Source organism: Cupressus sempervirens, chromosome 11 (assembly GCF_028749045.1).
Source record: "Cupressus sempervirens isolate cs-2001-9-10 chromosome 11, ASM2874904v1, whole genome shotgun sequence".
Lineage (NCBI taxonomy): Eukaryota > Viridiplantae > Streptophyta > Pinopsida > Cupressales > Cupressaceae > Cupressus > Cupressus sempervirens.
The window spans coordinates 473558826-473581969 of record NC_143128.1 but is presented as its reverse complement, the minus strand read 5'-3'; the positions used below and the strand labels follow the sequence as shown (position 1 = coordinate 473581969).

The 23144-nt window shown below is 36.4% G+C and overlaps 1 protein-coding gene across 5 annotated transcripts in view; it reads left to right on the top strand.

Moving 5' to 3' along the window:
* Positions 1-1450: 1450 nt before the first annotated feature.
* The window catches only part of LOC149530430 (DNA-directed RNA polymerase V subunit 7-like), a 132665-nt gene continuing 110971 nt past the window's right edge, over positions 1451-23144 (top strand). The window contains exons 1-2 of one of the 5 annotated variants that reach the window (XM_089809804.1): positions 1510-1665; positions 1921-1973. The gene's annotated coding sequence lies outside the window, so the exon portion shown is untranslated. Of the gene's footprint in view, positions 1666-1920; positions 1974-23144 lie in introns of all 5 variants that reach the window. The other 4 variants (XM_089809800.1, XM_089809805.1, XM_089809803.1 and 1 more) reach the window with 4 other exon arrangements.

The following is a 23144-nucleotide window of genomic DNA, read 5'->3' as shown; positions in this document are numbered from 1 at the left end:
GAATGAGGGAGATCTCAAGGCCACGACTAAAAGCTTGACTGACAGATGACCATCATGATCATGAGGCTCTTGATGATTGTTTGAGTTATCAAGATTTCACCAAAATCCCCTACAAATTGGAAGTTGAGGAGGCTGCTAAAGAGCTAGCAGCTTGTGAAATCAGCTCTGTGGAAGAGAATTATTATGGGTGTCATGCTGGGGCTGATTTGTATGAAAATGCTAGCAGTATTGGCGTCTCTGGTTCGAAATTGGGGGGAATTGGGGGAAGCTGATGTTGAGGAGAAGTTCACCGTAGTAGAAGATAATAGAGAGGTCCAATGTGAGAAGCTCGCTGGTGCCCAGGTCAGTTCGGCGCAGAAGTTTGGGACGAGTTGTTCTTACCCTCCTCCTCCACCAATTCCTCCCCCATAACTAGCGATTGTTGGATTGGCTCCTAGAAGATTTGTATCAAGTGGGTCGGCTGTACAGAGAAGTGGGTCTTCTAGAAAACAACAATTTTCATGGAATGCTATGGCATGCTAGACTTCACCAACAGGCTCACACTAGCCATGACTTCTTCTAAAGCCTTTGGCAATAAATCACCGTACTTGAGCTCCGATTTGTCCAGAAACACTTTCAGTCCCATGGCATCAATGCTCATGCATGGCGTTTCAGGATCAGGATCACAACAATTGCTCAGAATAGAAATCGAACAAGTTTGAAAGAAGTTGAATTGCATTTTAATGTCTTTCAAAGGTTCTAGACGAGTCCAATATCTAATCTGCTACACACAATCAATGCCCCATAGATTTTTGTAGAACACTGCATTAAATGTTAACAATGACCGTCGCACAAAGTTAAAAATATCACCTGTCAAGCTGGCACATCGACGGAAGAAATAAATATTCAATACAGATTTTTTTGACCCTTTAAAAGTACATGTCCCCATAGTGCACTGTGCCATACGTGGGCATGATAAAGTTCAAAATAAAAATTGCATTCTCTGACCAATCAAAAGTTTTGAAAAAAAGTGAACAATGACTGTTCACGTATAAATTTATATATTTACAAAGTTTATATGAACAAACATTATATTTGAATGGGAACAAATAAAAATTCTGAAATATAATTGGCTTAATAAAAGTTAACTAAAAGCATCAACTGGATGCTATAGTATCCTGCCTTGGCAGGAACTAATAAGTGGAAGATTTGATTGACATTTATAAGACCAAAGAATTTGAAAGACAAAAGAACCAAATCCTTAAGTAATCTTCAAACTTTTTCGGATTTCATATCGTATGCTATTTGATTGATGTAAAGCTTTCTAACTTTGAATAATATTAATTTCCATTTTGTAATATCAAAATATGATTGAAAGATACATTTATTTTGGATATCTCAATAATGAAGACAAAAATTCCTAGTAAGATCCATATAGAAGTGTGAACAATGGGACCCACCTCAGTCCACCATAAAATGCCATGATCAACGGCCCTTATTTCAAGAGCACGTTGAACTGTCCGATCGTGAGAACGTGGCATTTCTGTACCGTATTTTTGGCGGCGACATGTCTTATAATAATTTGTCTGATCAGCTGCTGTTTTTTCCCTATGTGCTCCCAACTTCTTCTTCAGTTCTACAATTCTGTCTGCAACCAACGGTCGCTTGTTTTTGAACATTTTTCAGGTATGTAGTTAAATTCTTCTAAGCTTAAGTTGTGTTAAATTTTCGTTTTTCCAGACTGAATATGTGGTTTCAACTGTGTCCCGAAAAACACGCTCAGTGTTAGACAAATTTGCCGAGTAAGCTAGAAATTCTTTAAATTATTTCAAACCTGTGGAAATTTTGCCTGGGAAAACCAAAATGATGAGGGCAAAGATAACTGTAAAATGTTTGTGTTAAAGTAACTGCATTTTGAATTTATGAAACATTTTTCTGCAGTAATTAGTAGTTTTTTTCCCTTGGCGAGAATGTGGCGTCCTGTCGAGAAACGGGTATGAACCTTCATGTCTCTGTTGGTGGATAATTTTATTAAATTAAGTGCTGCTGAAGATAGAATTGTAGGTTTCCAACGGGATTAAAGTTTGAAGGTGGGAAACGGGCCAGCAATTGATGATGTTTTAGCCTTGAAAATGGGCAGGGTTTGACGAGATTAATGGTGAAATAGGAGGATAAAGAAATATGAGTTAATGTGGTTAAAGTGTCCGGGCTTTTGTAGCCAAATTCCGGGCTTAAATTCCATGTGAAAGGGTACAGTGTTTCAAATTGGTCAAGTCCAATTAATAAACTACAGATGAATTTTAGATGGATAAAAAAAGAAACCTGAATTCACCTAGTCAGTAGCCTTGAAGAAACGTGGGTATGGGGCAAGTTCCTTTTCTTTAATGGAGTTTCTGGGTAATTCTTTAAGGGAGTTTCCTGGTGACTAGAAGAGTACGATTTAGATTTTTGTATCACAGGAAATTTGTTATTTATAGTTGGGATTATGGGTGTTGGAAAATGAGTCATAGTGGAACCAAAGATGGATTTTGGGTTCGTAACTCAATGGTAAAGCACCCTAATAGCAAATGGGAGGTCCCAGCTTCGATTCCTAGGTGGTTAATGAAAAAGTCTAACATGGTATCCAAGTCTGGGTCAGTAGAGTTAGGCCAAGCTAGGATCCTTGAGAACCCAGTAGTGTGACTCACCAAGAGGGCTGGTAGCTCAGTGGTCGAGCACCCTAGCAGGAAATGGGAGGTTCACGCCTGAGCCAAAGATGAATCTATCATCAAAAAGGGTGGTTGCTCAATGGCAAAGCACTCTAGTTGCAAACGGAAAGACCTAGGTTCAACTCCCAGCTGGTTCCTCAAAAAGTTTTAACATTGTATTAGAGCAAGGTTTTAGTAGAGCTAGACCAAGTTAGTGTCCTCAAGCACTTCTAGCATAAATAAAGGGGAGTGTTGGAAAATGAGCCACACCTAAACTAAAGATGGACCAGTCACAAAGATGGCTTATAGCTCAATGGTAGAGCAATATAATATCATTTGGAAGGTCCTAGGTTTGACTCTAGTTGGTCAATGAAAGAGTTTAATAACGGGGAACATGAAGTGGCTTAATTTGTATTTATTTTAAATGTAGCTAGCGTGATCATATGGCATTTGAATGCTGTAAAGCAAATAGGGACAAATAATAAATGAGAAAACAATAGGTGAAGTTTCAGAGAAAGTCAAACTCAAGACACCAAGATTGTTTTGTGATTTGTCAATAAATGCTAGAATCTTAACTCTCTTCTAAGGATTTGTTAGGATTTGAACAAGGCATCATAATCATTGAGAGTGCCATTCACACAAATTACACTGATTTTTTTTTATCCCATGCTATTATTGGAGGAGAGATAATTTCAGATAATGTTTATGAAGCTTTATCTCAAAATTTTATGTAGTAATTCAAATATATTTGAGGCATTCTTGTTGTAGACTACTTTTAAGATAATTCTATATTTTGAACTTGCTTTGTTTGCAAGAAAAATGACATTAGCTTAAGAACTTTAGTTGGATTTTTGTTTATCTTGAATGAATTTTATAGAAAATAGTGTAAAACACTTTTAAATAGGTCCTTTATGTGCTTATATTGAAGAAATGATTTTACGGCCACTCTCTATTAAGATTACTTTTGAAGCTTCTTGTATTCTTATGTGTTGAGTGCTTTGTTGAATAGAAATTTGGAATTGTTATAGGCTTTATATTTAATTTTTATAGCTTTTATGCAATATCAATAATTCAATTCGGGTCTTGTCTAATTCAATGAAAGGTTTCACCTTACATGCTGCTTTATTTCGTGTTTTACTAGAAGGGAATTTTAACACACAAACAGTTTTTGGTATCCATTGTGGGGCACTAGACAAAGAGTTCAATCATTTATTTGTAGTAGAAAATGACCATTTGTGGTGCCAGTAGTCCTATACGCTAGCCTTGTTTGAACCAGATCAAACATGATCAAAAGGATATTTTGGATAACTTAAGATTAATTGATTTTTATTGTTGGGAAGTTTTTTCACATTGAAGAACAATTGTTTCAATTTTAGTTCAAGAAGGAAGAAAAATTAATATTGTAGTTGGCAGACCAGGTTTTCCATATCCAAAAAGTCCAACTTGGAAGTAATTTTTTTTGCTATGCTCCATGAGGACGCATTCCTTGGTTTGGTACCCCTGTCCTCGTACCGTAATTGTTTTGGGGGCTAGGGGACAACCTGGAAATGTTCCTTCCCCACCCTTTTATTCAAACATCAGAAACGTTTTATGACATGCTCACTAAGATTTATGAAAAAATATGAAAAATGTTTGCCGTAAAGGTCTATGTGGTTTTAAAGGTGTTAGATTGGGCTTGATAGCGAGGTCTTTGCCCCTGAACTCCGCTTGTATCGTGATAGAGCATGATAGGGGTGTTGCCCATTGAATCTATTGGGGGTGTTGTCCCTTGACCCCATTGGGAGTGTTGCCCCAAAATTCCTATCAAACTATAAGTGTAACCAAGTAGTAGATCGATGATGAATTATGATCACATAATCTACAAAATAAATATCATCTATTGCAAATCTCTACATCTTTACTGTTAAATTCAAAAGAAATCATATCTTGTTTGATATAATGAGATATCCTCTATTGCAAATCTCTACATCTTTACAATTAAAGTCAAAGGAAAGGATATATTGTTTGATATAGTGAGCAACTTGTTTAGAATACGAGGATTACCATAGACAAAGTTGACTTGTTATATTCAGTTGAGTACAAGTTAAGTCATTGTTGGCAAGAAATATCGATTTCATAATGCAAAAATATTAAAATGGACAATCTTATTCAATTACACATAAAATAGACAAAAACAATTTTAAAATAAAAATAAAAATAAAAATTTAAGGGCATTTCCATAACATAGAGATATAGAGAGAAAATAAAATAGAGAGTTAAACCCATGAATTGTAGAAATAGTGTTGTTTATATCATATCATTGATTGCATGCACAAAGCATACTTTCTAGCATAGTTCTAGGATTGAGTTGTGACAAATCCTGAGCCTAGTGATCCTAGCCGTATCCCAAGGGCTCGAGACTTTCCAAGAACTCATTCTAGGTAAGACTTACTAGAAATAAGTATTTTGTTGAGTGCTGCTGAGCCTTGCTGTTTTTTTGTCGAGTCTTGAGTTGGGTCAGCCTAGCTAAGTACGTGACAAGACCAATTCTCGTTTCTATGCTTCAGAATGCATAAATAATAACTAGATGGTTATAGTTGGCAAAATCTCAAAGTTTCTAGAAAATCAAACATAGCCAATGACTCTTACTACTACAAACAAAGCTAATGTAGAGGGTTCTGATGTGGAAACTCTTAGTTCAGAGCCTCTTCTTAGTCGTTCAACCTCATGATTATCCAAGTTGGTCTCTACTGGTTTTGATGTGGAAACTCGCAGTTCAAAGCCTCTCCTAAGTTAGTCAACCTCATGATTATCCAAGTTGGCCTTGAAGATCACAAAATCCTCAAGCCCAAAAAGTCATTAAAAAAAAGTTTCCCTTTGTTGAGCAGATGACATAAATTACAAAATGGGAATTAACTTAAAAGGTTATCAAATTTTTTATTTCCTTTGTTGAGCAGATGTCATAAATCTCAAAACATGAAGTAACTGATTCTTATTTGTGATTTCATAATACTTACAATTTCTAGAACATTGTGAAAAAAACTATATTAAGAGTGTGAAAGTTAAATTATGTGTAATGCCTCACTATGGAACCTTTAGAAGTAGGGGTAAACCATGCACATAAATATATAATTTTTTGAAATCAATAACATAAAATGTGCATGGCGAAAGGTTACACTGCAGCCATAACAAGCATAACACGATGATCGTTCCATGATTGTGCATGAGGGGAAGTCTTGACACACTTCCAAGGGTCCCAAGACACCCAATACACACAATTAGAATGGACCAGGCATGTTTCTCAATTTGCCAAACAAGATCGGGCTAGGTCCAAGTAGCTTCTTACTAAATCAAGTTAGACAAGACAACCTACTACACATAGAGAAGATTAAGTCAATCCTCTAAACTGTCTATCCATGAGATTTATTTTAAGTACCTATTGAAATTTTCCTACCATGATTACGCACACAAGTTCATTAACCCACTAACCACGATGAAGAACAAGAAGGTACCATCATAAAAGCTAAGAGAAATAAGCCTACCCTACAAACTGAGCAAAGATGCCAAAAGCAGGCATAAATGCTAATCCAAAGTTAACTCCTATTCACTGTGACCGATCTTTGTCTAGAGGGGTGGAAACACCTCTCTGTAGGCGAAGATGCTGAACAATTTCGACATTGGTTCATGAATGTAGGCGCTTGAAGAAAGGTAGATGACTGCATCGAGAGAAAAAAATCTTAGACCAATTATAATATCTTATAAAATGAAGACTAACACCAAAGCATACCTTAATACCCACCTTTAAGGGGTTTATGTTCGATGCCTCTAACATCTTACAATTTGTGCCAATGTTCGCTCCTTAGCTTAATTCCTTATATATAAATGAAATATATAATATCTGTATATATTTATATAGTCACATCTTGTGTTTATTTCCAATTGCACGCACGGTCACTTTCCTTAATAATATATGTCAGTTTTATACCTCATATAATATCGAGTCGACTTGCGTGTCTGCTTATATTGCTGAATACACGTCATATATATGCTTGTATCGTGGGATCCGTATCATATGTTTTGCGAGGAGGATCTTTGTTTGACATGCTCTTTGTCCTTTATTGCCTATGATATATATAATGTTCCTTTCCACGTCATTGCCCTGTGTTGACGGGTCAAAGAAATAAAGGATTGCCCTTAAACTATATGCCTTTTTAATTTGAATCAATTTCCGATATTGGCTATTATGCTAAAGGCAGATTTCAATAGTTGTCACTCGGTCTTTTGTATGGTCCAAGTCAAGAAAATGTTTCTCTTGAATCCACTTGACCGTGTAATATTGCAGATGAATGTCAAGTAAATGATTCAAAATAATGTTGGTGGCAATATTAAGTTGCTTCTTAATTTCTTTGCTCGATCCTTGGTATGATGTAATACCCAATCTGAAGTTATCACTCTTAAAAGTCGCAGTGCCTCTTCGATGTAGGAATTATCAATTCCAATATTGAATGATATATCTGGATCTTACATTTGCGTGATATTAATCGTGTCCAGTTCCCTCTAATAATCTGCAATCACTATTCTTGGTACAACAAGAGTGAATAAGATTTTGGCTCCTGATGTCGTCCTTACCATTGATGGGGTTTTATTGTCTCTTCTTGCTGATTATAGAATTTGATCCCTATTTGTTATTTGCACCTTGTTGGTTCCCCTAATGATTTATTCTTTCTTCATCTAGCTATGTCTATTCCATAAGCCGTGTATGATTCTCCAACAAAAATCGCTTCTAAATTGACGTGTCTTGAGTCCTTGCTATTAACAGTTGTGGGAGTTGCCTGCTCTGATACCAGTTGCCTAGTTATGTCTATTCCATAAGCCGTGTTTGATTCTTCAACAAAAATCACTTCTAGATTGATGAGTCTTGAGTCCTTACTACTAACAGTCGCGGGAGTCGCCTGCTCTGATACCAGTTGCCTTCTTGGTATGTGTGTTTCAATAGCAGCAATTTCACTTTTCATTATATTATGGAATAGATATGTCTCGTCATGAGACATGTCTTTCCATTATAACCTAGTTAATATAATAACAAATGATTATATAATATCTCATATATTTAATACATATATAATTAATATAGACATATATATTATATCTCACACTTATATGTATATATATTTATATATCTGCATTTTAGTCTCATAGTTTATCCACCTAAAGCTATCAAATATCAACAAAACACATAATCAAATACAATATCTAAATGATGCAAGCATGAGTATAAAATATGAAATAGAAGGAACAAGGATAAACATGTAGAACACAAAGCATGTATTGAATCTCTCAATCTTGTCCACCACTTGTGTGGGCTTCTGATTTGACAGAATTTAAACTACCTTTTAAAGGCTACGAATACCTAGGAGTTAGCTAGAAACCATAATGGTCATTCTAAGTAACAAATTAAAATGACCAACTGACAAGACTCTGTGATGTCTTCCCCACTTTGCACTCTGCAAAATTCAGGCGGGTATACCTGGGAAATTACTCTCTGTCACTTTAAAAATTCAAATCTCAATATGAATTCCCCCATAGCAGATAATTTTGACCTTAATCCTTCTGATTCTAGGACTGTAAGAGAGATGATAACTGACTAATCCATCAAACCCTAAAGCTCCATGAATCAAGTACATGCTCACTTTTTAGATCTTCAACAATAGAACTTAAAGAGATGGTTTATAAAAGATTTATACCATATTGACATTCCAAATTATATCAACTATAATGGATGACCAGTGCCTTATCTATTGGGCTATTATCTCACAAGAATTTGACATTTGCTTATCAGATCTATCTTAACACTTTGTGAGAAGAATATCAATATTCATTTCTAGATCTCATTCTTATCAAAATCTTCTTTGCAAACCAAGAAATTCTTCCAAGTTACATCAAGCATTTTATATAACCCATTTAGATTATAAGAAAAATGTAAACTGAAATATAATTCTAAACGAATTACAACTGAGACTTAGTAAACTTTGCTATTAAATCTTACAGAATTAAATGATAACAAAAGAAGAGACAAGATCTAAAATGTATAGCCAACTTTCTGCTTCTTTGTATTATTTCCTTTGAAAAATATACAATTCAGTACCAATTCCTATAAGAGAAAACTCAATTAGACCAGCAACTGTTAACTCTTTTCATTCTATCTTTTGGAAAAAACATATACAGTATATGGTCCTACTCAAGACTGAACAAAACTCTGTTTCGACAAAATGATTCTCGGACCCTCACTCCGCATCTTGGAAATCCTTTTATAGAATAAGGATTTCAACAAGCTTTAGATGGGAGGACGCATGTTCAAAAACTAGATACTTTTCATATAATACAAAACAATTACATAAGAGATTGTTTGGAGGGCCAAAATTGAACAACTGTTATTCTGGATGTTCAGGATCAACTTCGTGTTTGTAATGAGAGCATACCTACAGCAGGTGAACCACAAAGATAAGGTATCTCGTTAAGATAGTTGTCCTTCCTCTTCATGTTATTTTGACTTTTTCTAGCTCATTCAGTCGCTATCTCTAGATGGTATTGCTTTAATATCTGCTATAATTTCCCAAATGGCAATATCTGACTCTTCATCTGGCCAGGTGGCTTCTCTAACAATATACAATTCATTCAGGCACTTATTCCATTTGGCATTTGTTAAAGCTCTAACCTCTGCAACTGTTTTGTTAATATCTGCCTCAAGCTTATACAAAATGTCAATAATGTAATAAACAGTGACAATATCAGTTTCACCATTGCTATATGCAATGAATCTTTCATGTTTCACGATGTTATCAAAAGAACCAGACCATTCTTGTCACTCCCTTAATTTGTTGTCATCATCAACAATTTTCTAATGAAGCCAGGTGTCCCATTAGCAATGGTCTTCATTTTATTGTTTATTAACTACGTTTTTCCAGAAAAGAAACCATTCAACTCCTTGACCCTGTTTATCATCTTCCTTCTGGAAATGATAACCTCCTTGGGTAACTCCTTTTGTGCCAAAATTGGGACGAGCCTATCAAAAAATGACATGTATGGGCTCCATTTGGTAAACAATGGAGAAAGAATAGATTATGCTTCTGAGCATTGATACTTTGGTCCCTGCAAGGTAATGTAACTGCTGTGGAGATTTTGTGAAGCTTGTTTAAGGACATGTATTTTGTGTGCTAGCATACTCTCCATTGTCTTTACTTCTACTTCTTTGCCTGCTTCTAGCTCTTCCACTTCCATTTGTTGATTCATACCCACATTTGATGCATCAACATCTGTCTGGGTCTCTTGGTCTTTTATCTCCGTAATTGGCCTTACATTCTTCAAAGTTTTTACCTCATTCTCTAGAGCAACCATCTTATGTTCAAGCAAATATGTCTTCTTCATTTCTTCCTCATACTTCTTTCTTGTTTCAATGTATATTTTATAAGTTTTAAATAGCTATTCTTCCATCATGTCCATCTTGCTCTTCTCCATGAGTGATACTGTGTTCATCATGTTGTGTATTTGGTCACTTGATGTGGTAGTGACATTCCAAAATATCACATTTCCTTGGTGCGAGTCTCTGACTTCCATGAGTGTTGGCTTATCAGACTCAGGGGCCATACTCCAGATTGCCATTGTCTTTGTATCAATGTTAAAACCAGTACCCTGCAATTCTCCAGCAATATTGGTCTCCTCAAATGAGACAGATTTACGTTGTCTTCTGATCTGATTAAGCATAAAAGATGAACTTATTTCCCATCCAGGGAAGAGCAACATTCCACTTCTCTTTACCAGCTCTTGAACTTCATCCACAGTGAAGGTTTCACTGTTTGGATAATATTCTCGCAATTATTGCATCAGCTCTGCAACCTTTTCCTTTGGATCTCCTGGTTGAAATTGCAAAGATAGTTCATTTTGCTTAATTTTGAACAAGAAAGATTTGAACTCCTCAAAATTAATGAAATCATCATCCTTCATAAACTCTTGAGCTTGTATGATTCTAGCCTCAAGCTCAAGTTTATTCGAGATTCTTTCATTATCAGTGGCTTGCTTTATCAGAAAATTGTGCCTGATATCATCAAAATATTTACTCCCCCTTGGCATAATTTGTAGGGCCTTCTCCCTTGCTTTGTCTGGGATCTCAATTAATTTATGCTTTTTTCTGCCACCTTGAGCCCAAGAAGAACTTTCTGGTTGCTCCTCTTCATCATCAATCTCAATCATTACATTATCCTGTTCAGGGACATCATGTTCTCTTATGTTTCTAATCTCTGGGGGTCCTTGAGACATTATCTCTTAAATTTGTCTAAATATTTCTCTTCATGATAGAAACCTTTGAAAGAAGGATTTGTACTTTTGATTTCTTCTTCAATTTTCATCATCTCCTTCCATTTTAGGGTCCTATCTTTGCATACTTCAGTGTCCAAGCAATCCTTGATCACATCTTCCCAACAAGGCTTGCTACTGGGCAAATTGTATTTTCTCATGTGCCTCAGGGCATGCCTAACAAGATCATTAGGATCATATGTCCTAGCAGGAGCTGAGGGCAATAGCAGTTCTCTCATAAATTCATTCAACTCCTTTGTAGCATCTTTGCCTACGGTAAAGTCTCCATCGTTGACATTTCTACACACAAAAGATCCTCTTCTGATTGTGGGCCCCAAATATTCTTGATTCATCATAATCAATTGCCAAAAGAATTGAATGATCCCCATTCTTTTTGGAATTTGCTTTGGTAAAAGATGAGGAGGTTGGGGGCATCCATAAACCCTTATGATGGAAGAATTTTCAAAAAGAAAAACACTTCCCCAATCATGTCCCAACTTCATATTCTCATTAGGGCATATAGAAGGTCTAATTAGCATTATAACACCCCTAGGGACCCTCTTAGTTATATCAACTAACATATTGGACATTTGATGCACAAAATCATTATAGAAAGCTAAAGAATTTGCATAGGTATAGAATCTTTGCCATAACCTAGTCCAGAGTTGTACTGGCAAGCTTTCTCCTATCTCCTTTGTTCCTTCAATAAAATAAGGATTGATGTGCCCTATGTTCTTGTACAGTATGATATGCATTAACAATGAGTAATGGTGAAATTTGAAATTCCCCATTTCTCCCTTTTGTGTAGTTGTGATCTCATTATGCATAACATTTATTATATGGGTAACAAAATCATACCCTACATTATGGTGCAAATCCTGTATTTCTAAAGCCATGATATATACGTTACTAGGAGCATTCATAGTGCCATCCAACCCTATCACCTTGTCTACTCTAAAAATTGTGTATTGAAAATATATGCTAAAGAATTCCAAGGGCATAAGGTCTCCTACCATTTTAGGGAGCTCACCCTTTTCCTTTCTCGACTTAGGAACATGTCTTCGCATAACCCTGCCAGTAAAGAAACTCTTCTGACTTTTGAAAGTCTCATTGAGCTTGTCTTGTTCAATTATCTTAGTCATAGGTCCTCCAAGGTTGAAGACTTTTATGAATGTTTCTCTATCTAGTGTACACAAAACACTCCTATCTTTTCTATGAAACCCATGGGTTACAGGATTGTATGCCCTTATCGAGGCTTTCACCAAATCTACGTCAACAATGATTTCTGGCATAATCAATTTTTCCAAATTTCTATTCTAGGGATTTGAGATAGGTGGTTCACACAACTTGTTGATGTAGAAATACCAAAACAATTCATTACCATTAGTTTTTGGCACTTTTGCATCTCTGTAGAAACTGTAAGGGTCTGCAAAGATGTGTGAATTGATCGATAGAATGTTTGATGATCCTGGTAGAAAATAAACCCATTCGTCAGCGTACAAGCTTGCTATTTTTGTCTTTCCTTGCTCAGTGCCTTGAGTAGCTTCTTTGATATTTACATGCGCAATCAATTTGCCTTCTTGTTGTGCCATTTTTCATGAATTCAAGATCTTCAAACACTTCTCTGCAATTCAACCTTTTGAACAATTTCGCGCTCAAAGCTCTCCTTAGCTCTAAACTCTATGAATGAAATTCTATTACATCACCCCTTTAATAGCGCTTGAGCATGGGAATGGCATTAATGCCATTTTTAACACAACACGCATGAAAATTTTCAAAAATTCAAAAAAGGTATCACATTTGTGCTTTACAACGCTCGTACTGCCAGTGTTTAAATCTTTTTTACCCTTTTCAAACAGTACTTCACATTTTAACCATTATGAAATCACAACAGTTACTTGACCTCTTTAATGTTTTATGCAGCGACCATGCGAATGCTTAGCACTGTGAGTTGTTCGTGGCGTCGCGAGGTTTATTGTTTAACCCTTATATTTTGCTTGTGACCATGCGAAACCCTTAATCTCCACTTCGTGGTCTATCTTCACACTTAGCTTTTAAACCGTGCGACACAACAAACATTACTAATATACCCTGTCGTTGCTTCATGACTTACCTTTTATTTTATGCTCTTTGCCGCGCGATCGAGCATCAACCTTGATTGCTTCACCTTTTAATTGTGTTGCAGAGTCTCGCCTATTTGTATTAACTGTATTTCTTAGGTTGCGAAGCCGTGAACACCTTAATCTCCTGTACACTACTTAAAAGTAACATTAACATCTTTATCTTGCGACCGTGTGTTATGCCTTAAGCTCAAGTGATCGCTACTTTGCCGCTTCTATTTCACTTTACAATTTTAACTAGGCAACTGAGTGATGACCAAACCTTGATAAGACCTTAACTGTTTCGCCAGTGCACATCTTCTATTTCACTTTATAACTTTAACTGCGAGATTGAGCGATCAAGCATCACATTTATGACTATTTTGCTAGTTTGCAGCTATCTATCAAACTGTAATCTTTAGCCTTGCGAATGCGCGATCAAAGCTGGTCTCTAGGTTGCTCCACAATACTAACTGCTAGGTTTTTAAGTTGCGAACAGTATCTCTAACATTAGTCTCCATTTCGCTTCTTAATCCTATATGCTGTAACATTCCACGTGTCACATTCTTATGTTGCCATGAGGGTAGAGAATGAGTGTGAATGCCTTTTTGCATGGTTGCCACTTAAACTATGCCTTTATGCTTAATCGCAGCGAAGCCATGAAAGATGCTCACTTAACTGTGTCACGCTTTTGTTGCTTGAGCTAATCATTTTCAATAGACCATGGAGACCTTGCGAACACTAAGCAATTGACCGAGTCACACCATCGCGCCCTTAGAAAATGTTAAAACTTGACAAGGCAGTGATATAGAGATGAGCCTTGGTCGTGTAATTGCCACTTAAAATTTCAAAATTATTTTTGAAAGTGCGAAACTTTTAGGACATTGATTTGAAACTAAAAAAGGGTAAAATGTCACGTCCCCTCTTAAGTTTGACTAGCAGAGTTAGGTGAGTTAGCCTATCATGGGGGTCTCTTAGGCTAGCAGTTGTGGATAGAGACTCATACAAGATATTCAGTGACCGGGCTTGGCTTTATAGGCAATTAGGAGCAAGTTGGGTGGAGCTCCTTGAGTTTAGGGGGTATCCCTACATTTTAGGAGGACATGGCAGTTTCCAGATGTGAGATTCCACGAGACCATTTCATGGTTTCAGTTTCAGGATGACTGGGTGCATTCCCTAGTTTCGAGGAGCATCTCTAGAGTATAGGGAAGGGACTGCCAGCTGACCCATCTCGTCTGGTATCAGTCACAGACAAGTGACATGGTAAGTTTCATGTTTATTTGGTTTGTTTGGGCTTTTAGAGCCAAACTGGGGAATATTTTAATATATTTAAATATTTCCTAAGCATTTAAATAATTTATAATAAGGCTATTTATATAGCCATTTTAGAGTAATAAGGGGAATATGGCTTTGTTTGATCAGATGTGCCCTTATGTTATAGCTCGTTGGAAAGGTATTGAATTATTATAATCTGTTTTCACTATCTGGAGACTTTTTGGTGGTATGAGTTATGATATTTTAATAAAGTAATGTTTTTCCTATAGCTTGGACGTCTTTATTTGGGAAATTGTTATTTTATTAAGTGTAATTCTCATTTAGGGTTCGATTTGCACTTGGGAGGAGTTATAAGGAGATGAAGACCTAATTGTTCATTATCTTTTGGCATTTTGAAACTTATGAATTGTGAAATTGCTCTGGAAGGGCGATTTTGTGGCTTGGGACGAAACCCTCAAGTTTGGACTGTTGGGACGCAAACCTCAACAGGTGTTGGTGATTGGAGTTAAATATCATTGCATTTAGATTGACAGAGGAGGTGGTCGATTTATCTTGGCATTATCATTTGAGTGGAGTAGGGCATTTGTAGTTGGTGGCCAGCTTTTGGCAATAGGCATTTCATTGCAGTAGCTCACGTGGGGGTTGGAGAAAGTCTTTTTTTCATCATTGGACGCAATAGCTTCCCTTTGGCATTGGACGATTCATTGCAGCAATTTCTTTAGGGTTGAATTATTCTCAAAGCATCTCCCTGTAGCTGGTGTTGATCCCTGTTTAAGACATATTGTATATTGGCAGTGATATCTTTGAAGTTAATATATCAGGTTGCTAGTTGGTTCAGGTATATACTATTTCAGAATCCAGTAATGATAAAATTTGTGGCATATGTTTACATTTTTTAAGTGCTATTTATTTGCTAGTTGTTATGCAATTGTTTTATTTCCGGAAAACCCCAAAAAACTGAAAAACCAAGGAAAAGGAAAAAGAAATCAGAATTCAGCTAAGATCATTCAGTGGTAACAAATGCTAGTAATAGATTCAGATTTTGAAACAAACGGTAATTTCTACGGTCACTGGAATTGGGAATCTTTCATAAAACATGAAAACATGCAAACGGACAAAAACCTAGGGTTTTTTCACCTAAACCTTTGCAACAAAAAAATGCAAACCCTAATCTCACATTTTTAATCTAGATTTTCAGACTAATTTCTTAAAATTTACAACGGTGAAAATACAGGCCAACAACCTATACATTGATCCCCAACAGTGGTTAGTTGTGCCACCCGACCATGTGGCACCCTCAAGCTCTCCCTAATGTACTCATGGAGGTAGTCATACATCCTAAACAAGGAAGTAAACATATAGGGAGGTGTAGGTATATACTCACACCAATCAATGTATATAACATGCAGATAAATCTAGGCTCACACAAGAGAAAACATAGAGAACACTCAACATGAAGATGCATGGTCAAAATGCAATAACAACAGAGCACAAGAATGAAAGACTAGGGTGCCACTCAAGTACAACTGGACCAAAGTGCTAGAGTACCAACTATAGGGAGTATAGATATTTGCATGGGTCAATTCTGACATCTAGGAATTCAATAAACCAAGCTACTTGCATGAAACATTTTGGGCTTGCTTAGGGATTCAATTATTCTACTAATGCTTAAAGTTTGAACTCAATATTTTATTTTTTAAAAACTCATTGGATGTGCTAGCTACAACCACTTGTGGCTGGTTACATGCTGGAAGCAATTCCCAATACCTACTCAAAACACCTAGTACTAATTCTCACCATTGCAATGAAGTAGACAAATGCCATAAGGTTTGTCTACTTGGTCCTTATCAAGAACATGAATATCAAAATCATTAAGCAATCCAAGACTAAATCAATTGCATTGTGAAATATCAATCTTTTTAACCCCATAATCTAATACCATTCTCTCACACACAAAGGTGGATATGAATTGCATGCTCTTTTTTCCTTAACGCCAAGAGCATGGATCCCTATATGATCCAAAACACAACTAGGACCACAAGGATAAGGCTCATAGAAGCAAACTTTCACAGAGGAAATTAATTTTTGGCAACAATTGGCAAAATACACAAGCACATTCAATCGACATAAAAAGGAGAGTTTGGATATTAATAATTCGTAACTTGAATTTCCTTAATTAAAATCATTAGTACAATTCAACCTCAAACACAGAAAATATCCAAGATCAATTTTGGCAACACAGAAAAAATGTCTAAAATTCAGTTCTGGAGGCCACGCAATTTGAGAACCTCCTAAAATGCCCAAAATTCAAATTGGGAAGTCTTGTGATTTTTGGAATACCCATTGGTTCCCACATGGACAACATCCCATACACCTAATAAAATTTACAATTTGACGTCACATGACAAAATAGATAGTATAATGACATAAAAACCTCATTGCCAAATTTCTAAATACATACAAGCCCAAACAAGCATCAAATAAACTCAAACAAGTTTGGAATAAAGATATAAACACCCTCATACTGATTGCAACAAGTATTAAGCAAATACATGTAGTAATAAGAGAGTTACAAAGAGCCCTACCTCCAAAATAGGGAAAAACCCAAAATTTGAAGAAAAATCTCGAAACATCATAGAAGCGGATGAGAGGCTTGATAAACCCTAGTAATCCTGACACGATTCCAATGAGTTGCTACCTATGAACTATGAACTTCAAACAATCCAATCACTCCCAACAAGAAAATTATCAATTCTCCACAGTAGGGCTGGAGTGATTTTCGAACTTCACAAGTTAAAAAGTGAGAAATAAGGCTCGTAGTCAAAATATAAAGTCCTTTTCTCAAAAAGGCACTTAGGCTAAATCTAAAATTCAAATAGAACTAAAACAAGTTAAAAGCCAATCAAACCGCCCAAAGCTCCTACACTTTAATTTATTAAATTCCAATAAAATGGAATACACTTACGACTTATATGCTGACAAGTATATAACCACTTATATATAAATCACCATTTAAATCATATTAGCACAACTGCGACCAATTGTGGATACTAAACAATGCACAAACATTTACTGGTCTTCCACATAATGCGCATTAAATTTGGGCTCTACCTACATGGCAGGTGGAGGTACAATAATGCAATCAGATACACAATTTCAACCAAGAATGATATTGGCTAAGTGTGATGGACAGCCAATGTGACTATCTCTTGTGATGATTGTTAGGGATAAAGACACGCTCAGACCTTGAAGCCAGGTGGAGTTGATGTCTGGTACCTACCATCAATATAACATATACACTTCAAGTGAAGTTGCTGACTAATAATATGGCCAAAGCACATGCATAACACTCTGAAAACTGAAACTAACGAAAGGACATTATTACGACATAATCGTTCTTGTGTATTCAAATGTTTCAAAGTCGTTCCTTTTAAAATTTATGCTCATCTAAATGTCATCAGAATAGTTTCATTTAATTTATGCATTTAAATAACATTTATGGTAATAAAAGCATATATAAAATCCCTGATACGGATAGTAAGCAAACCTGGTAAACATTAGTATCTTAATAACAACTGGCACACATATTAGTGACATCAAACATCAGAATCCACATAATCGAAAATAACTCATATATTATATAAACCATATATCATCATATAACATCACGTAGAGTCATCATGCATATATGATCACCACTAAATCACAAGTGTAAATTATTACCTACATCAGCAGTGATATCAATATAATAAAAATAATTATAACTGTAACTGTTTGCATCACATGAATGCCAATACCAAAAGAATGATATACAAAGAGTCATGAAATCAGGAAACAAAGTCTAACTGTGACCAAAATGCAACCACAAGAGGCACAGAAATATGACAAAGGAAGCAATTGCAAAGTTCAGCTTAATAGGTTTTAAATCAAATAGCTCAAATAGAGCATTAGAAAATGCTTTTGAAATAGAGTATTAAATCTCAAAAGATCATAAATGATACTGAAATGTTCTCATGGACTATTTTAGTAGATATGTAAAACAATAAAGGGAGTGTTCGATATTTTTTCTTTAGATAATTAAGATCTGATAGTACAAAAGAAGAAAGCAACTATTTGAGCCTACAAATGTTATTAGGGGTTGGTGTATCCGGTAGGTTAGTGCCTATTGAAAAGTATAAGTTCTTTAATATCTTCTGTGATGTTGGATTTGGGTGAAAGATCCAATCAGCTATTCTCACCATGGTTTTTCAGTTCCGGGTTTCCACGTAAATTTGGTGTTCCTTATGTTGATGTGTGCTTGCTCATTGCTCAGTTATTTCTATGATGCTTGGGGAAGTTATTAATCACGATTAAGTGAATAATTTGGAGTTGGCATATATTGGTTCCCTTCCCCCTCTCATTATATCTGTGTGCTTAAAATTGGTATCAGAGCTAAGTTCCTTGGAAGAAGCTTAACAACTTGAGGTAGATCTGGGATGGTAGACTCAAGTGCTCAAGGTGGTCATTTTTTAAACAGGGCACCAAAATTATCCCCAATAGATTTGTCCCCAAGTTTTAATTCCTTTTTCACTGAGAATTTTGACAAATAGTTTGCATATGTTGAGAATAAAAAGAATCCTTTATGGCAGAGATATCATTTGAAGCTTGCAAATAGTTTTTGGGTTACAATATGATTGAGATAACAGTTGTGCTCAATGCATATAAGATATGGCAATTTTTTCAAAGAAATACACCTCAAGTGATAAGAGAATAATGCAAATTTTGGAACAGAGTAGAATGAAACTGAGATAAGAATCTCTAACCTTTCAAGTTTAGATTTTAGTTTGATGAAGATAGATAGATAGATAGATAAAATTTTAACGTCCACGAGGCTAAAAATAGCCTATGGGACAGCAAGACAACTCAAGCAGACTTAAGTAACAATGTTCGTTGCTTGTGTAGGATGATGATGAGTCCACCCAATTGCTCAATGTACTCTTCGTTGAATAAGTTATGCCAAGAACTGTCACATATAGTGTCCGCAAATTTATCTCTACTACTCTTGTAGGCTTCACATTCTAAAATAAAGTGCTGTTCAGTTTCCACTTTCCCAGAATTGCAGAATTTGCAAATTCTTTCTTCCCAAGCCTCCTTTGGCCTCTTCCAGCGTCCGGTCTCACAACGAAGTTGGTGAGAGTTGGTTCTTAGCTGAGCAATAAGAATTTTAGCCCTCCAAGAAATGTTGGCTCCTATGTATGCTTTTTGGAGTTGATCACAAGCGGGGTTGAACTCATTTATATAATATAATTTCTTTCTTCTGATCTCGCTTCTCCAATTTCTCTTGTAGAATTTCTCCATGACAAAGACCTTTATTTCTTTATTATTTGTGGGGCACATATTGAATTGAATATTCCATTTACTCGTCCATTTGATGTTTTGTTGCATCCATGTCCTTTTTCGCTGACATAGTGTGTCACTAAAGACCACTTTAGGCCATCTATCCTCTTCCATTTTTTCAATTCTTTTTAGATAACTTAGAAGGCGAACCATAGCAAGTGCCTGAATAGGAACAACCCCCATTTCACTTAGCATGATATCATATGGAACAGTGCTTTTGATTTTAAACTTGCTTGTGATCAAGCGCTTTTGGATTCCTTCGATTTGTTTCCATTGTGCTATAGTAGTGTTGCTGGCCCATAATTCACACCCGTAAAGAACAACTGACAGCACAAGAAGACCGAACAAGGTTTGAATAGTTTTCCAATCCCACAACTCTGCTTCACGGCACCTATTCTGAAGAGCATAAAAAGCCTTCCACCCACCTAATATCCTTTTATACCTGCAGCTAGACCAGCTTAGTTTTTTGTTGAAATCGATGCCAAGGTATTTATACTCCGCAACTTCTTCAAGAACACTTCCATTGTAATAAAATTCATGTTGGTGTTGTTTTTTATTATTAGAGAAAATCATAACCTTAGTCTTGCTGATATTGACCTGCATCCCCACCATTCCGCAAAAGCACTCAAGAGAAGATAGATGATCTTGCAAACCATAGGCAGATTTGGCAATTAAAATGAGATCGTCTGGATATAGGAGCAGCTTTATAACAAATTCACCTAGCTGAATGCCTTCACCCTTTTGCATGTTTAACCACTATTCCAGTTTGTCAATATATAAACCAAACAAAGTAGGAGATAAAGGGCAGCCCTGTTTGACCCCGATATCGCTCCAAGAACATTCTGAAATGCCATCTGAAGTTCTGATTTTAACTTTCACCTCTTCGTACATCCTATGAACAGCAGCTCTGAGATGCATAGGAATCCCCAATTCTTCCATCCTAAACCAAAGCTTGTCTCTCGGGACGGTGTCAAAAGCCTTTTTAAAGTCGACAAAGCAACAAAATACCTCTTCCTTTTTCTCCCATTCTTTTTCAATAATGTGTCTCAAAGTGACACAGTGATCCACTGTCGAGTGCTTTGGCCTAAAACCAGCTTGCCCTTTAGCACGTTTATGGTTTTCTTCTGCCCATTCGCTGATCCTAGTTTCTGTCATACTGCCAAAAAGTTTAGCAAAGAGGGGATTGATCATTATAGTCCTGTAGTTGGAGGGATTGTTAACATCACCACTCTTAAAAAGTGGTATTGCAAGGCTGATTGTCCAATCTTTCGGAAACCCTTCTTGGCAAATTTTGTTGAAAATTTCAGTGATGTGCGGTGCAAGAGTTTTCATACCCCACTTTAGATATTCTGCTTGGAGTGCAACAAGGTCTTTTGCTTTACCTCCACCTAACTTCTTAATCCCTGCCTCTATCTCTTGCACAGTGAAAAGATTTGTATCATCATTGACCAAAGGTGGCTGTCCCACTCCACCCTCTTGTTCATAAAGTTTCTTAGCATATTCAAACCATTGGGTGGCAGTAATATTATTATTTTCAGTTTGTTTTCTCCTTGGTTGGAGTTCTTTCCAAAAACGTTTGGGGTTATTTCTGCCCAAGAAAATTAACTCCTCTCTCCTTGTGAACATAAAATCAGTTTTTTTCTTCTTTAGGATCTGTTTGTAGGCCTTAATGTCAAGGTTAGTTTTATTTGACTCCCTTAGGTTTCTTCTAGCCCTTTTGCATTCCTTATCAAACCAAGCATTGGTTGGAAAACAATTAGTTTCAGATTTTCTATTTTTTGCTCTCTTGCATTTTGAAAGAGCCTCATGAATCAAATTTGATAAATCATAACTGTTAACACCATGTTTATACATAGGGTGTCCCATACAAAGTTCCTTAAGAGTAGTTCTGAAAGTGTTACTGTTTTCTGAAGTTAACAAAATTCTGCCCTGAGAAGGGGGGTATTGAGGGCCTTGGGTTTTTGCTCCAATCCGCCTATCCTTTGCCCAATACAAACTTACGTACAGCGGTCTATGATCTGATTTGAGATCCCAAATGTGTTCTCCAATTGCAACTTCTTCAATATTTTCATACAAATTCTGCGAACAAATTACATAATCTGCCACACTTGCTCCGTTGTATGTGTTGCAAGTGAAAGTGCCTGACTTAGCCCATCTATCGAAACCATTACAAATTATGAGATCAAATGTGCCACATAGAGTGATCAATTCTTCCCCAAAATGATTGCAGCCTTTAGCATCTTCGGATATTCTTTCCCATTGATGATTTCTTTCTTATGTGAGCCAAATAGGGTTATCATTTACTTTGGAGCCGAAAATACGTGCTTGCCAATTTGCTGTCCTAGCATTGAAATCTCCAACAAGAAGAACATCCCCATGCTGCGAAAAAATAGTAACATCTTTCTTTAACGCAGCATAGGGGTCATTGTGATCTAAGCCACACTTTTTATAAGTTTTAGATACTTGTGGAGCAAAGTAATAGGCTGCAATCCTGATAAGAGTGTTATTTTCCACAATTTTGAGCCATATGAATTGTTTATTAGAATCAGTCTTTTCCAACTGAATGGCACGACCTTCCCTTTCTTTTACTAGAACCATTATACCTCCATAACCTTTACAATTTCCCACTACCTCATTCCACACTGCCATCTTCCAGTAGCCTTCAAACAATGGGGTCTTACATCCCTCATGCTCATGTGTCTCTATGAGACAAATAATGTCTTTACCTTCCGCAATAGGTCCTAACCCAGGCCCACGTCTCCATGGATAACTTCTGCAATTCCAACAAACTAAACTTAAGGATGACTGGGTTAAGTTTGATTGCTATTTGTTTTGATGTGAAAGACTCGAAGTTGAGTTATTATCGCTAAGCGTGATTGCTGATCTTGTTGTATCGTTGCATGCTAATGTGTTTGTTGCCACACCTTTGTTGCCTTCTTGCTGCCCTTCATTGGAGCAGTAGCCAAAATGAGCAATAATTGCTTTTCCCTTGAACATCCAAGCTCTTTTGCCTTCATTTCTAGCTGTTCTGATTTTTTCCATTTCCATTCTTCTTTCTACTTGCTATCTCATGGTTAAATCCTCCTCTATAACAAAGCGAGAACCCCTCAAGAGCTGTTTTTTGTTAAGTAAATTTTGTTTGTCGCTAATGCTGGGCATGACTACCTTGATTGGCCTATTTCTCTCAACTTGTGGTTTGCCAACCCACCAAGCTTGACAGATTTGTCCTTGCCACAACAACACATCTTGTAGGAAATCCCTCGTTAAGTCGAGGGTGTGTTCGCCTTCCCCATAATCTTTTATCCCTTTGATAATTATATTGGATGCCCTACGCTGCCTTTCCTTGACCTCTCCGTCTTGTGTGTTCACACGAATCTTTGCCTCTTCTCTTGCCATATCA